A 15,303-nucleotide genomic window follows, 5' to 3' on the forward strand; every position below is an offset into this window, starting at 1 on the left:
ATTGCTAGGGATTATCCAGTTGGGCCCAATGTAATTACAAGGTTTCTTATAAAAGAGAGACAAAAGGGTCAGAATAAGAAAAAGACAGTATGATGACGGAAGCAGAAAGAGATTGGAAGATGCTATGCTGCTGGCTTTGAAGACAGAAGTTGAAGCCATGACCAAAGATTGAAGGTCATCTCTAGAAGCTAAAAAGGCAGGGAAAGAGATTTTCCCCTGAAGCTATCAGAAAAAAAACACAGTCCTGTCAAGTCGTTATTTTAGGACTTTTGACCTCCAAACTGTAAGATAATTTGTGTTGTTTTAAGCTCCTAATTTGGTTGTAATTTTTACAGTAGCAGTGAAAACTTAATACATATATATACATATATACACATATATGTATATACAGTTAAAATTGTTTTAATGTTTATTTATTTTTGAGAGAGAGACAGAGAGCAGAGAAAGAGGGAGACACAGAATCTGAAGCAAGCTGCAGGCTCTGAGCTGTCTGCACAGAGCCTGACATGGGGCTCAAACTTCCCAACTCTGAGATCATGACTTGAGCTGAAGTTGGAGGCTTAACCGACCAGCCACTTAGGCTCTCCCAAGAGTTTAAAGAAAACAGTTTTTAAAAAGATAAAAACATATATATGCATAAAACATATAAGCAGGTTCTTTTTAATTTGTTTATTTATTTTGAAAGAGAGAGAGGGAGAGAAAGAGAATCCCAAACAAGCTCCATGCTGTCAGCACAGAGTTCAATACTGGGATTGATCTCACAAACCATGAGATCACGAACTGAGCTGAAATCAAGAGTCAGACGTTTAACCAACTGAGCCACACAGGCACCCCCATATTAGCAGTTTAAAGAAAAATTATGAAATAAATATATGTGTAACCATCACCCAAGTCAAGAAATAGAATATTCCCAACAGCCTACACACCCCCATGTTCCCTTCCCCTTTATATATTTCTCCCTCCCCACAGAGATTACAACTATTTGACTGCATGGTAATCATGATTTTCCTTTATAATTTATGTGTATACGTAAATGTACACAAAGAAGTGTATTTCTAAACCGTATAGCAATTTTGCTTATTTTGTAAATGTTTACATTGTGGTAACATTTGCATAACACGAGAGAGACAGAGCACAAATGGGGGGAGGGGCAGAGAGAGAGGGGGGACAGAGGTTCCAAAGCTGGCTCTGCACTGACAGCAGAGAGCTGATGCAAGGCTGGCACTCAACGACTATGAGATCACAACCTGAACCAAAGTCAGACGTTTAACTGACAGAGCCACCCAGGCGCTCCACCATCATAAGCATTTTGAAGTGTGCATTTCTACAATGTTTAAGTACATTCACATTGTTGTGCAACAGATCTCCAGGACTTTTCATCATGCAAACCTGGAACTTTATACTCATTATGTAACTCCCATCTCCCCCTTCCCACAGTCCCTTATAGTGAAGCTTTCTGTTTGTATGATTTTGACTAACTTTAGATACATTATCTAAGTGAAATCATACAATATTTTACTTCGTCTTTTTATAACTGGCTTATCTCACGTCACATGTCTTCAAGTTTCATCCATGTTGTAGCATGTGTCAAAACTTCCTTCCTCTTTAAGGTCAAATAATATTCCACTATATGTATAGACCACATTTTGTTTGTCCATTCACCTGTTGCGGACACCTGGGTGGCCTCCACCTTTTGGCTGTTGTGGATATTGCTGCTGTGAACATGAAAGTACAATCATTTCTTCAAGATCCTTCTTTCGGTTCTTTTGGGTATATATCCAGAACTGGTATTGCCGAATCATAGAGTAATTCTATTTTTAATTTTTTGTGGAAACACCATACCGTTTTCCATAGCAGCTGCACCGTTGTACATTCCCATAAACAGTGCACAAGTGTTCTAATTTCTCCACATCCTCTTCAACACTTGCTATTTTCTGTTTTTCTGTTTGGGGAAGGGGGGGGTATTTTTGTGTGTTTTTTTAAATTTATTTTTTCTAATGTTTATTTATTTTTGAGGGAGAGAGTGAGCGAGCAGGGGAAGGGCAGAGAGAGAGGGAGACACGGAATCTGAAGCAGGCTCCAGGCTCTGAGCTATCAGTACAGAGCCTGATGTGGGGCTCAAACTCAAGAACCACAAGATCACGACCTGAGCAGAAGTTGGATGCTTAACTGACTGAGCCTCCCAGGCGCTCCTTGGGGGTTTTTTTGGTAGCAGTCATCCTAACAGATATTAGGTGATAACTCATTGTGGTTTTGATGTACCTTTCCTTAATGATTCATGATGCTCAGCATCTTTTCATATACTTGTTGGACATTTGTATACCTTCTTTGGAGAAATGTCTATTCAAATCCTTTGCCCATTTTTTAATAGAGTTATTTGGGATTTTTTGTTGTTGTTGTTAATGAGTTGTAAAAGTTCTTTATATATTCTGAATATCAACCCCCTATCAGAAACATGATTCTCATTTTCTCCCTTTTTATAGATTTCCTTGTTATTCTGTTGATTGTGTCCTTTCGGGCAGAGTTTTTAATTTTCAGGTAGTCCAATTTATCTATTTTTACTTTTATTGTCTGTGTTTTTGGCATAATAACCAAAAACTGATTCCCAAATTCAGTGTAATAAAGATTTCCCTCTATGTTTTCTTCCAAGAGTTTTATAATTTTAACTGTTACATTTAGGTCTTTGATCCATTTTCAGGTTTTTTGTTGATGTTTGCTTGTTTGTTTGCTTTTATGGTATAGGGTAAGGGTCCAACTTCATTCTTTTCCATATGGCTACCCACTTTTCTCAGTATTGTTTGTTGAAAAGGCTGTCCTTTCCCCTCCTGAAAGGTTTTGGCACCTTGCTGAAAATCATTTGACCATATATGCAAGGTTTTATTTCTGGGCTTTCTATTCTATTCCATTGGTCTATATATCTGCCTTTATGCCAATGCCAAATTGTTTTGATTACTCTAGCTTAATTATGCCTCTTTTGGAACTATATGGAATCCCATTTGTACTCTTGAGGGTCTTGGTTTTTGTTTGTTTGTTTGTTTGTTTGGCATTGAGAGATGCATTTCTGTTATTGCATATAGCTCTAATTGGTTCATTTTCATTGAAGTATGATATTCTTTTGCCCAAAACTTACCCACTTTATTGCTGATAAATATTTAATTATTTCCCAAAATCTATGGCATTTTTTGGAAATAGATTGCCTGTTACCTGGTCCCTTCAGGTTTGAAATTCTTTTTCATAGCTACCTGAGTATATTTTATAGTCTATTTTGAACTAGATCAACTTTGTGAATTCATCTTTTGTGTTTTTAAATATTTCATCCATAGCTATTTCATATTTCCTATCTGTTATTGTAATATCTAAAGTTCTTGGTGGTCTAAGTTTGTGCCAAATCTCATTCTTCTCTTTTTTCTTTTTTTTAATAAATTTTTTAAATGTTTATTTATTTATTTATTTATTTATTTATTTATTTATTTTAATGATTATTTATTTTTGAGAGAGAGAGAGACAGACTCTGAGTGAGGAAGACACAGAATCCGAAGCAGGCTCCAGGCTCTGGGCTGTCAGCACAGAGCCTGATGCAGGGCTTGAACCCACGATCATGACGCTTAACTAACTGAGCCATCCAAGCACCCCAATGTTTATTTATTTTTGAGAGAGAGACAGACAGACAGAGCATGAGTGGGGGAGGAGCAGAGAGAGAGGGAGACACAGAATCCGAAGCAGGCTCCAGGCTCTGAGCTGTCATCACAGAGCCTGAAGCGGGGCTCAAACTCTCCAACCATGAGATCATGTGACCTGAGCCAAAGTCAGGTGCTTAACCGACTGAGCCTCCCCAGGTGCCCCTCATTCTTCTCTTTTTTCTGTGTGGTTTTGGTGATCTTTGATTATATGCTGATGTTTGGTTGATATTCATCTATTGAAGCATGTGTGGTCTAAGTTCAGCATGTTTCCTCCAGATATGATTTTTATTCACTTCTGGGAGGAGTCAGGGACTGCTGCAAATCTACAACTACTTTTAATCTCTATTCAGAGCATGAGGAGCCCCAAACTCATTCTCCTCCCCTCCTCCCACCAAGTTGCCACTGGCATAAGAACTTAGTTTCTGGATTGCGGGGCTAATAGTGCAATTTCATTTGTTCCTGCTCAACTCTGCCTTCTCAGGGACACTGAGATTCATTGGATTCATGTTGGTTTTTTCCTTCGGAAAGTTCCCTATTCACTGTGATAAAAGCAATGTAATAACAGTTGTTTTATGTAAGTTCAAGTTGTTTTGTTAAGAGGAGGACTCTCTCAAGACTATCTGGTCCAACATCAGATCAAAAGCAGAAGTCCTTCAGATGTCATTTTTTGGTAAGCTGGTAAGGCTTTAAGGGTCTTATCTGAGAATAATAAATAGCAGTTATTCCATTAACCAAACCAGGCTTTTGTTTTATTGAATAAGTTAAGCAAGAGCTGGATTTTCTTCAGCTGAGGACATGCTGTATCTGGACCTCACAGAGGAATTGCAGTGATTTGGAGAAGAGAAAGGTAACTGTAGAAGAGTAACAAACTCTACTGAATGAGTTTTATTAAGTTTCCACTGTTTGGTGAAGAATGTGAATCATACATTAACCACAAACATATCCATTGTTAAAAGTAATGAGATTTGGATCTACTTTGGATGAAGTAATGCAATTCTAAGTTTGACTCTGAGGTTGGTAAGAGTGAGAGCGAGGGTCTGTCACCTACATCAGGTAGTATCTGGACAATTAAACTTACCTTGATCTTATTATTTTGGCCTGTTGCAGAAATGTCTTCACTGTTAAGATTTGATGTCTGTCTCTTAGTTTAGAGCACATACTAGTATAAAAAAATCTACTTGAAGAACAGTCTGTCTTTTGCAAAACCACATTTCAAGATACTAAATTACTCAGTGTACCTTAAATAAGAACCCACACATATAAAAAATTTCTCCTTATATTCAGTGCCAGGAAAAACCTTGTCTCTTTAGAAAAATATGTTTGCTTCTTTTTATCAGACTAAATAACCCATATGCTTCCTGTCTCAACTTTTTCCCTTACCTTCCAGAAAAAATCAGATCTAAACTAAGGGCTTAGTTGTGGTAACCAGTGCATCCCAGGTCCCATTCTGTCTCTGATTGTGTTTGCAAAAATAACTTGATTACCCTTTGACTTCATATCATAAAAGTAATACATATTCATTATTCACTGTAGGAAATATAGTCAAGAAATATGGGGGGGGGAACTCTGTTACTATTAAAACCTTAGTATACGTTCTCTGATTATACCTTCCCCACCCCCACCCCCACCCCAATTCTATTGTTATTTCCTTAAGAGATAGGAAAACTGATTCTTGACTTCTGTGGGGGAGGAAATTTTTCTTTTTCTTCTACTGATCCTACATTCCTTGTCTGGAGCCCTGCCAAATAGAATGACAAAAGACACATTAACAAGAGAAAACAAACAGATACACCACACTACCACATGGAGTACCCAGTGGCGAGTAACTTAAAGATGTGATTAGAACTTAGGTGTGTATAGCACCTTAGAAAAGAACAACAATTTTCAGCAAGGTTTGTTGAGATTTGTAGATTCCTTGGGTCCCATCTGTTGGTTGGTAAGTTTCTAGAGTAGTCCCAGTAATTAACTCTTGACCTTCCTGATAGAGACAGGAAGGGGTTACATGTTTACAAATTTATGTCCTGCTTTTTAGGCAAATAGGGAGAAGACAGAGAGCTTTCCATGTATCGGCTCTTGTCAGCTGCCTTCAGTTCAAAGTAATCATTATGCCAAAGTGGCCTATTTGGGGTGTCAAATTCCCCAATCACTTACTTAAACAGTAAAAATCTATTTGTTAGAAGGATACTAGAGAACTCCCATAATTCAAGTAGAACAAACGTCCAGGCCTCAGAACTACAGTAACGTTGGTGGCTCCCAGCCCCCAGCAACAGAAATCACAGACAGTCTCCTTAGGACGTGGCCATTGGCTGACTCATCTCCAAACTACTTTTTTTTTTAACTGAATGTTGGCCAGCGTGGAGCACTGTATTCAGCAATCCCACTAAGATTGCGTGGACTGGAGCAGAGCCAGATAGCCAGTGCAAATGAGTTCAGGGTGGCTCTGTCAACATAAAATCAGGGTGGATAGAAGGAAGTCTTTCAAAGCACTGTGCTGCTTGTTTTCTCTCTTTCCTGTGTGGTCACAGCCAAGTGTTAATGAATTTATGTTGCCCCACACCTAATGCTGCTGCTGTGAGAAAGAAACCAGGAACTGATTCTCATTCTCCTAGTGGATTTCCTGAGCAGGCATCAGCTGCTAAGGAGTGTGGCTGCCTGCTGCCTCCATGTCCTTTCTGCCTCTTGTCCCACCAAAGGTGGCTGAGCCATCTGGAGGAGAGAGAAGAGGGAGTCCACACTGAGCATCAACCTCCTAAGTACATTACACACAATTAGAGCAAAACTAAAGTTGATTCTGTTTATTTTAAAAATTAATTGTAGAGGGGGTGTCTGGGTGGCTCAGTCAGTTAAGCATGCAACTCGATTTCGGCTCAGGTCACGAGGTCACAGTTGCGAGATCAAGCCCTGCATCAGACTCCACACTAGGCATGCTTAAGATTTTCTCTCTCTCTCCCTATGCCCCTCTACCTCACTCATGCTCTCTCACTCTCACTCTTTCTCAAAACAAATAAATAACATTTAAAAATAAGAAAATAAAGGGGCGCCTGGGTGGCTCAGTCAGTTAAGTGTCTGACTTCAGCTTAAGTCATGATCTCACACTCCGTGAGTTCAAGCCCCGTGTCGGGCTCTGTGCTGACAGTCCAGAGCCTGGAGCCTGGTTCAGATTCTGTGTCTCCCTCTCTCTCTCTCCCCCTCCCCTTTTCATGCTCTGTCTCTCTCACTCTCAAAAATGAATAAATGTTAAAAAAATTTAAAAAAAAATAAGAAAATAAAAAATAAAATAAAAATTAAAGGTAGATGGTGTGAATCTGTTCTATACCCTCAACACATGAGACCTAACAGGCGATGTCTCCAGGTGTATATCTAATGCAGTATTTCTCAATACTTATGGGAACACCCATTTATGGAACACTAGTGCACTCAGTGATATTAATATTAGTTTTGAGGAAAGGGTTGTGGCAGTCAAAATACATCTGGGAAACATTGCCTACAATATTATACTTTTCTATATCAAATGAAAGTTTCTAGTAGTTCTCTCCCTCCCTCTCTCTCTCTCTTTCTCTCTCTCTCTATATATATATAGGAATATATGTTTAAAATTTGAATTCATGTAATTTGCACATCATTAAATACAATTATTCTTTTTCTTTTTTTTTCCCAATCACGTAAAAATGTAAAACCATTCTTAGTTCACAGTCAATACAAAAATAGGCGGAGTCAAATTTGACCCAAGGGCTATTTGCTGATCCATGTTTTACATGTTTGTAGCAAAGTGATCACACCCTTTAAAAACGCAATTTGTGGGGCGCCTGGGTGGCGCAGTCGGTTGAGCGTCCGACTTCAGCCAGGTCACGATCTCGCGGTCCGTGAGTTCGAGCCCCGCGTCGGGCTCTGGGCTGATGGCTCAGAGCCTGGAGCCTGTTTCCGATTCTGTGTCTCCCTCTCTCTCTGCCCCTCCCCCGTTCATGCTCTGTCTCTCTCTGTCCCAAAAATAAATAAAAACGTTGAAAAAAAAAAAAAATTTAAAAAAATAAAAAAAACGCAATTTGTTCAGGGGCACCTGGGTGTCTCTGTCGGTTAAGCATCCCACTCTTTATTTCGGCTCAGGTCATGATCTCACAGTTTGGTTCATGAGTTTGAGCCCCGTCTTGGGCTCTGCACTGATATCACAGAGACTGCTTGGGATTCTGTCTCTCCCTCTCTCTGCCCCTTTCCCACTTGCACTCTCTCTCTCTCTCTCAAAATAAATAAATAATTTTTTAAATACTATTTGCTCAAACAAAAACACGTACATGCTTTTGGGCTTTGTTATTGGAAAGATTTCAGATTTAACATTTCCTAGGCAGAACAGTCTTAATAAATGCTTTTGTACCTGTGGTGCCTAGCTCCACGTTGGCCTCCAGTGATATCCACTTCCTGGCAGTCAGCCCTTGTGTGTTCCCTTCCATGTGACAATAGCATATGATATAAGTAATGGTATGTCACCTCCAAAATGAACTTATAAAGACTATGATTTCTGCTTTCTTTCTCACTCTTACTCTCTCTCGCTCTCAGAATCTGCCATGTTGTGGGAGAGGCCCACACTGCAAGAAATTGAACCCTCCAGCCAATGGTCAGAGAGAAACAGAGGCCTCCCCATCACACCCATGTGAGTTAATTTAGAAACACAGCCTGCAACCTCACCTAACAGCTTAAATGAAACCTCATGAGAGACTCTGCACCAAAATCACCCAGCGAAACCCTCCTGGGCACTCGATCCCCCAGAAACTATAAGGTGATATATGTGTACTGTTTCCAGCTGCTAAGTTTTGGGGTGATTTTTTTATGTCTCCCTAGATAAGTAAAGCGGTGCCTGTGTTTGACAGAGATCTGTTGGGTTCCTGACACTAACCATTCATGTAGTGCTGCTCTCAAGACCCCTCCGCTGTGACTCAAAACCCAATCCCTTTTCTGGGCGCCCAGTCCATGAACCCCGCTGTACTCAGACACTCCCTGAAATTGAGACTTAACTCTAGCCTTTGGAATGTCTGTGTGTCACATATGGAACTAGTAAAACAAGAGGGGGAAAATTCCCTGCACATTATTTTCCATAAAACACTGGTTGGACTTTCCGAATCTAGTAGTTTAATAGCCTTTTTCCCTCTCAAGAAAAAAATAATAAGTTAAGTTGCTGCTTCCTGACCTACTTATGTAATTCCTCATCTCTCCCTACTCACACTTTCCAGTTTCTTTTGACAGTATATTGCACTCTAAGTGACAGTTCTGCCTTTGAGAATTGTGCTGTTTTTCAGTCACCTGATTCTCCTTATCATGCACAATCTATTCCACTCTCATCCATCAGTATTAATGGCCCTGTGATTATTCAAGATGACACTTTGTAAAACATAAGGCAGGAAAAGCAAAAAATATAATAATACTCCCTCTGCCAAGCCAGTCACATGATCCTGACACAAGCTTGGAGCCAGACCAGTCATCATTACCAAGAATTCATCTCATTGTATTTTGTGATTTCAGGGTATGACAATTTCTTAATGTATGCAAACACCTTCTATACCTTTAGAAAGTGACTGGTACTGTGCATTCTGTTTCAGTGTGAGGTGGTTTCAGGCACCCGAGCATGTGGGCATGTGAGTACATGAGAATAAGACAGGGTGCAAGAAGAGGGAAATATCCTGTTGTTCTAACTTCCCTTACTCAATTTGTTTCTTCATTAATCAGAGAACTCTAAAGGTAGAATAAACTGCAAAAGATCATTAAAATTCCCATCTGGTCTTTGAACTCCATAGCTGCGTCTTCAACAAAATTAGACGGGGTCTAATGACATGGGTTGACAAGGGTTACCAGTGGTGATGGGCTTGCCAGGCACTGTGCTCCGACTTCAGGCACCAGACTTGGACCATCTCAGCTCAGATTCCTCCTCCACCATTTATTTTTGTTTTTATTTTTTCTTTTGCTTGACCAGTACCTTCAATGGTCTTTCTTTGGGAAATAGCACCCCCTTCTTTTGGGAAATGATTCTTCTCTCCAACCATTTGTTTTAAAGTTTCTATTTCTAGTTATTCCTGAGGTCCAGCTAATACTTCCTCTCCTCTGTACTATCCTTTTCTTTTCATAAAATACCCAGACAGCCTTTACCTAAGCTGGTTAGAATTGAGTTCCTTTACTTGTAATCACTTGCAAATTAATCCTAATTCAACTGTGCTATGTGTCATGGTGTAAATAAAAGAATAGGAAATTATGGTCTGACTGTATCATAAGACATGTAAAAATAATTAGAGACCTATGTAAGACAATACATAAATATAATTATTATAGTAATCAATTATCTAGTGGTATATTAAGTGGGTTTTAGCTAAAGAGCATTTAAAACCCAATATTCCATTTGTGAAAAAAATTATTAAAATTGCCACACTTGCATGTTAAAAAAATCTATAATTGATTATCATATGCTAACCATTAATACCCTCACCAAACAGATATAATGTATAATATTTTGTGGCAGCCGGACATTCTGCCATTTTTCTGTGGAAATCCAAGCTCTACTCTCTTGTTGAACATCCAAAAGTTTAAGTATTATTCACATAACCTTAGTAGTCAAAATGTCAGCATCCTAACATTGAAGAAAATTTCAAAATATTTGAACAAATGGAAAAATGGGAAGAGGGGAAAAAATTAAGCTGTCCCTATCCTTATCACTTGCATTTAACAGAGTGAAAACAGGAAGGGGTCACTTTTTTAAAGTGCTCCTATGGGAAGAGAAAATGTGGCAATAATCTGAACCTATCACAGGAGACTCAGTGAATGTCCTGCTCTGGTTTGTTCTGCATCAAACGAAAAATTTTGCAGCCTAAGAACAGAAGATAACTTTACTGTCTTTTTCTTGGGTAACCATATTAATACAATGCCATGAATTTTTCAGAGGACATATTCAAGAAAATAGAAATGACCAATGGCTTGAATATAATACATGGAAACCTCATTTGTAAACACTGAGAAATGACAGCTACATGAGGTTGTTCGGTGTGAGGATGGAGAACAGTAGAGGAGGGAAGCAGAGAGTAAAAATAAAATTGTGATCAATACTCCAGCCTATGGGAAGAATGTGTAGATGTCTAAAAAGACAGTTTGCTCAATGATAAACTCAGATTTCATGGGCTTCATTGTATTATTTGAGAATAAAGAAGAATACTGGACCATTTTTTGGTCAAAAACTTTCACCTTTAGAAAGGAACCTATAAAGAAAAAATATTGCTCTAAAATATTAGGTGTACTCTAAATATCATATTCATTTTGCACTAGATTTTGACTAATTTTATTTTTATAGAATTAAGTAAGGAAAATTAGAAGTGGGATATTTCCCACTTCCTGAATCTACCTCTCTTCCCCTCATGCGCTCACATGCCTGCATGCTCAGATGCCTGAAACCAACCCCCCGCCCCCAACCCCTGACATGAAACAGAATGCACAATACCAGTCACTACAAACTTGGGTTATCCATGTCCATTTTCTCCTCTTACAGTCTGCCATTGCCCCCAATATTCCAATTAGCTGTCAGTTGACTATATTGTGATTGCTCTGGGACTTGAAGAGCAGTGAGTATTGGTGAGGGCTGGGCTAGTCAGTAACAGCTTTAGGAAGAAGGCAAGACTTGACTTAGGCCTTGGTGGATGGGTTAATTACAAATAATTCTGAAAAACTGTCATTCATTGATTCATTCAACAAATATTAAGCACCTATTATTTGCTAGGTTCAGTTCTAGGTACTGGGAAGAAGGTTGTAAACAGAATAGAATCTTTGCCCTAAAGGTTTTTATATGCTGGTGGAGGAAACAATGTACAAGTGGACAAGTAAATGTATATTTTATAATTCGAGATGCTAAATGTTCTGAAAATAAAATAAAATAGGGGGATGGCATGGGGGCTAAATTTAGACCTCTCTAGTGAGCTAACATTTGATCAGGGGCCTGAATACAAAGACAGAACAAGGAATGCAGAGATGCAGTGAAATAGCATTCCAGGAGTTTGGGGGGGGAGGGGAGAATGGGAACTTAGTGTCTCACTCAGGCAGAGTTTGAGTTGGGGACAATGAAACCATTCTGGAGATGAATGTTGGTGACGGTTCCACAATGATGAATGTACTTAATACCACAGAAGTGTACACTCTTAAAACTGGTTAAAATGGTCAATTTTATATTATGCATATGTTTTAAACTTTTTTACCATTTATTCATTATTGAGAGACAGAGAGAGACAGAGCACGAGCATGGGAGGGGCAGAGAGAGGGGGAGACACAGAATCCGAAGCAGGCTCCAGGCTCCAGGCTCCAGGCTCCGAGCTGTCAGCACAGAGCTGGACACTGGGCTCGAACCCACGAGCAGTGAGATCATGACCTGAGCCAAAGTCGGACACCCAACCAACTGAGCCACCCAGGTGCCCCTATATTATGCATATTTTAATCACAATTGTTTTTAAAAGGTTCGTATCTCTATGAAATCTAATTTTAATTGAATATTTATTTTGTGAACAAAAAGTGAGTACTGTTCTTCAGATTACACCCATGGCAGGAATTAACAAAAGTTTTATTTGGATGTCAATTCTTATGCTAAATTGATCCAGAACAAATGCAAGCAAGAACTGATATTAGGATCACCATCACTGAGCCAGAGTCTGCACACTAACTGCATGAGAAGGTAACCAGATTCCCCCAAGAGTCTAGCAGACAAACAGTAGGCCTGTTGCTCATCACCATGGCTACAAAATCCTTTGGGCATAAAGTAGGACCTGCATTCTTCAGAAATGGTCTGGGAGAATGGCTTTGCCTTCAAGTCTAGCAAATGAAACTCAGAGAGGGAGTCTTAATAAAATAGACAGTAAACTAGTTAAAATCTCTGCCACTGAGTCAGTCTGAGCAGGAGAGAGGAGTCTGGCACATCATAAATTACTGATACTAATGTTTTTTAAAAAAAAGGAAGGAAGAAAGAGCTCCTGCAGGTGTTAAAAACTGAACATAGATTGAATGAAAAAGAAAGTAGCTAAGCATGCTGGGATTGGATTTTATGTATATGTATATGTATATGTATATGTATATGTATATGTATATGTATATGTATACACACACACACACACACACACACACACACACACACAGAGCTATGTCTTATGTCATAATGCTGATTGCTTTTTGAAGCCTATTATGAATTTAACACAGAGACTGAAATAGTGAATATGGGAAGTTGCTAGCCTGGTTCCTCTGTCAAGCCCACCATTCACTCGGGCTAAATTTACCAATTTCCAAAAGAATATAATAATGGTTGCCCTGTTGATAGACAATGTTTAAAGTCATCAATTTGAGATAATAACACCAGAGACCTTAAAAATATTTGGCGGGGGGGGGGGGGGGGGTGGTGCCTGGATGGCTCAGTTGGTTAAGCATCTGACTTAGGCTCAGGTCATGATCTTGCGGTTTGTGCGTTCGAGCCCTGCGACGGGCTCTGTGCTGACAGCTCAGAGCCTGGAGCCTGCTTCAGATTCTGTGTCTCCCTCTCTCTGTCCCTTCCCTGCTTGTGCTCTGTCTCTCTGTCTCTCTCTCTCTCTCAAAAATAAACATGAAAAAAATTTTTTCAAATAAAAATAGCTACACTTTATTAACTATCTATATGTAGCTGATACTCTTGCTTGTTTTATATAACCTCATTGGGTTCTATGAGCATCATATATGTTACCATTATCATTGAACAAATGAAAAACCTAGGGTTCTGAGAGGTTAAGTAGCTTGGCTTGTTCAAGGTCACTAGCACATAATCAGCAGAGCTGGGATACAAACACAGATCCATTAGACTCTGTTAAAAATAAGAAATTTGTGTTAAAAATTTGTGTTAAAAATAAGAAAATTTCCAGTTACTTTTACATTTACTAATTCCATTTTAAGAAGTTGCATTTTATCATTCTGAAAATGTTATTCCTAATGCATTTTGCCCAGCATCTGTAACACCTCATATTTGAAAAGTAATTTATTTTTTTTCACGTTTTCCATTTTCTCATTTAATTCTCATAGTGTTGGGAAGGACATATTTTAATTTCCATTTTACACATAATGACAATTGAAATGCAAAGATCTTAAGCGCTTTGCATAAAGCCACTAATTAGTGGCTGAGCCATCATTCAAACTGGAGTCATCTTACTCCACATCCAATACTCTTTTCAACACACAGGTGGAAGTTGACTTGAGACTGTGGCATTGCTGAACTAAAAGTGGAGGAAAACTAAAATTTCCAAAATGACTTTAAAATAATTCCAAAAGAGTATCACCCTCTTTCCAGTCCCTATCCACCAGAGTAACCAACATTACGCTTGTTGTGTACCTTCTAACTCTTTTTTAAAGGACTAATAAAAACAGATACACATTTATATGGTTTCAATTTTTTTTTTAGTGTTTTGTAATACTATCATCCTATAGATATTCCTTGCAATTAGATTTTTTTTTCAGTTTACATTACTTCAGATAAATCATATGGGCCTAACTACTTTTCAAGATATGGGAGAATTTACATAAGAACATGTTTAAAACAAGGACAGAAATTCAATGCAACAAATATTTACAGAGCCCCTACTATGTGCCAGGCACTGTTCTATGCATTCTAGGTTACAGCAAAGAACAAAACAAAAGTGTTTGCCCTTGGCCTGCCACACTTTGCCATTGTGTACTGACCCCACTTTTATCAATAACAGTTTTAGCATATGTGTTTGCTAATACAACATATAATTTATTATATTAACAGTGGCACAAATTATATAGCATGGGTATATAATAATTTATTGGTTGACATTCAGTTTATGCTTTGTTTTGATTTTTACAATCAATGATGCAATTAACAGCCAAACTACATATATCCAATGTAGTGATGATTTTATTTTTTCTGAAGAATTGGTTTTTAAAAGGATTGCTGACCCAGCAATGTACATACGTACATACATACATACATACATGGTTTAACTTTAACAAAATTTTTTAGATTTTTTATTTATTTTTTAAGTAATCTCTACACCCAACATGGAGCTCCAACTCACAACCCCAAGATCGAAAGTTGCATGCTCTACCTGAGCCAGGCAGGAGCCCCATTTACAGTTTAACTTTTCAACGTTTTTTATTTTTTATTTTTTTTTTTGGACAGAGAGAGACAGCATGAACGGGGGAGGGGCAGAGAGAGAGGGAGACACAGAATCGGAAACAGGCTCCAGGCTCCGAGCCATCAGCCCAGAGCCCGACGCGGGGCTCGAACTCACGGAGCGCGAGATCGTGACCTGGCTGAAGTCGGACGCTTAACCGACTGCGCCACCCAGGCGCCCCAGTTTAACTTTTAATAAATTCATTAAATTACTTCCAATAAAAGGTTGTAGCAATTATATTCTTCCACCAGGTTATGACAGCGCTGATTTCCCTACCTCCTTACTATCACTGAATTTTAAGTCTTTAAACTGATAGACAAACTGATAGACAAACAAAAAAGTTTGATATTACTGCCCTAGTTTGCATTCCCCTGGCTTTTCTACTAGAAATGACTAAGCATCCTGACATATGTTTATTGACCATTTGTATTTCCACTTAATATTAATTGCTAATATTAGAG

The sequence above is a fragment of the Puma concolor genome, chromosome A3 (genome assembly GCF_028749965.1).
Source record: "Puma concolor isolate L17-30 chromosome A3, mPumCon1.1.hap2, whole genome shotgun sequence".
In the NCBI taxonomy this organism is placed as follows: domain Eukaryota; kingdom Metazoa; phylum Chordata; class Mammalia; order Carnivora; family Felidae; genus Puma; species Puma concolor.